Below are 2,500 nucleotides of genomic sequence, written 5' to 3'. Positions count from 1 at the left end.
CGTCGCCGTCAACCGCCACGTCCCGGCTCGGGAAATCTTTGTGGCAGAACCGCCTGAATTATTCCGGCTCAAGTGCGCTAATGATCACCGTACAACTGCGATCAGCTTAACACACTTCAAATGGAACAATCCCTTGGTCTGTCGGGTCTTCGCCCGATACAACCACGGTTCAACAGGATTGAAGCAGGTTTACCTCGCACGAAGGCGAGTTCACATCACAGAATAGCTCATCAACTTTTAATTAACAGACATTCATACATTATAACAAACCGGGTTCCAACATAAGTACACTTATACAAACAGTGTTCACACTGACAAGCGTAACAGCTTGTCCAAACTCACAACGGAAAGAAAAGTTTGCGCGACTACACACGTCGCGAAGACGGACACCAAGCTTAGCCTAGGGCCTGGTGTCACTCCGGAGGGTCACTACCGGCCGGGGACGGGTCCCACTCCACGGACCAGCCATAAGGAACGGACGTTGGCCACACAAGGTTGTCCGTGGGATTCTCGGAGCTTATACCTGAAACAGATACTAGCAAGGCTGAGTATTCTAATACTCAGCAAGGCTTACCCGAGTTTGGGTATACTTTAGCCCGTATCTAGACTCATGAAGGCATTGTAAAGGCTCTGGGTTTATTTTCAGCTGAAAAGCAACAGAGAGTATAAACTACTTTCAAGTTTTAGCTTTCAGATTCTAGCTTGATTAGCCATTCTAGGTAAGCACCTATACTAAACAAGCCGGATATAGATTATCATCCGACAAGGTTATTCCATCAACAATTACACTTTTTACTCGATGTGGCAAAAGGGATAAGCAGTCTCAATACTCGTGAGAGGCAGACGATTCGAATCGAATTTAACCTTGCAAGGTAAACCTAACTCACACGCTCGGAATACCAACAGGGCAAGCAACCGTTTCCCTCATATTCCGGGTTATGGATCGGGGCCACCACAAGCGACTGCAGGACCGTACGCACATCACTCGTGCAGGACATACGTCTGTAGCGCGACTACAAAACCCGTATTCCTGTCTGCCATGCAGAACGTACTCCCACACGTCGGTGCGTGTAAACATAAAATAAAGATCGAGTGGTGGAGACGCGTCCATTTGCCGGGCCAATCGGGTACTAGGCTTACCACTTACCATATTTCGCGGCATGTGGCTAGTACTTTCAAACGCTTAGCCACCACTACCACACATTTCGACCTTAAAGCTTTTACCAAAATAGATAGGGTAAACTTCCAGGTCATGACACAGCACATGACCCTGTCCGTCATCCTTATAGTGATTGCAGAATAGTAAACAAGCAACTCCTATATCGCGCGAGTGACAGGAAATCACTCGACTTCTACCGGCCTTATTAGCAGAGCATCTAAGCGATAAGGACTCGGGTTCAATACATTGGATTCCTAAGAGATCATGCAACTAGGGTTTCATCTCAACTCCTAGACGTAATGCAAGATATATAAGGTATAAGATTGCGTATTGTAGTACTTTGAAATACTGGGTTATGCACCGGGGCTTGCCTTCTTGAGTAGGGTTGGGGGCAGGAGTGTCAGAGGTTTCCGAACTTGGGTTCGGGGCTTCAGTTAGTCCTTCGATGACTTGCGCTGGGTCTTCTGAAGAGCCTTGGTCTTGTCCTAAGACCAACTCGTAGTCCCCGTCGTCGAGCGTCGTTGATTCTATATGAGATGCAATAAATTAAGTAAGTTAAGGTTTAAATTTAAGATCTTATATTTCAAATGTTATAATTCACCAAGTTATCACACAAAAGCTCATAAAATAAAGAGGGTTTAGGTTTGAAACACTAGTTATAAAGGAATCATAAAGATATTGCTGAATTTGTTGCAAACAAGAACTGAAATATTTAAATTTGAATTTGAATTTAAACCCAAACTTAATTTCAAAACTTTAAGTAAAAGATCATAAGGTTTTGGAAATTTAATTATACACTAATCATTAACATTTTAGAGAAAGACAAGAAATCTTAATTAGAAAGGGTTACACAACATGTTTAGCTAATATTTCAAATTCGAAATGCCTGAATCAAAAGAAGTTAAGTTTAAAACAAATTTGAGTTTGAAATCCTAATACAAGGTTACATATAGCTTAAAGAACACGCATGCCAAAAATTCAAAAGCAACAAGCAAGAAATGTAGAGGTTAAGTTCAAACTACTCTTTAACCTTAGATTTAAAATAGAGATAAAAGTATTTTGTTTCAAACTAAACTTCATTAGCAAAAGTTATAGGGTTTGAAATCTAGTTTCCAACAAAACTAATTTTGCCATTTTTGGATTTTTCTGTGAATTGCTACGAATTTCGCAAGACAGAGAATACACCCACATGAAATAACAACCCTTCCTATTACAAACTAGTCCTCAGTTTTTACAGAGAACCCCCTAGGAAGAATACAGCTCACGCAATTGAGTCCAGGGCCATGGCCGGCGGTTGGGGGGGGCTCGGGTCCGGCCAAATTCCGGCCACAGGGCTCGCCG

At 42.6% G+C, this 2,500-nt stretch overlaps 1 pseudogene; it reads right to left on the bottom strand.

Moving 5' to 3' along the window:
• Positions 1–2,500, bottom strand: part of LOC112888215 — a 6,259-nt pseudogene that overhangs the window by 1,743 nt on the left and 2,016 nt on the right.

Source organism: Panicum hallii, chromosome 3, assembly GCF_002211085.1.
Source record: "Panicum hallii strain FIL2 chromosome 3, PHallii_v3.1, whole genome shotgun sequence".
NCBI classification, from domain to species: domain Eukaryota; kingdom Viridiplantae; phylum Streptophyta; class Magnoliopsida; order Poales; family Poaceae; genus Panicum; species Panicum hallii.
This window is presented reverse-complemented; position numbering and strand designations above follow the sequence as displayed.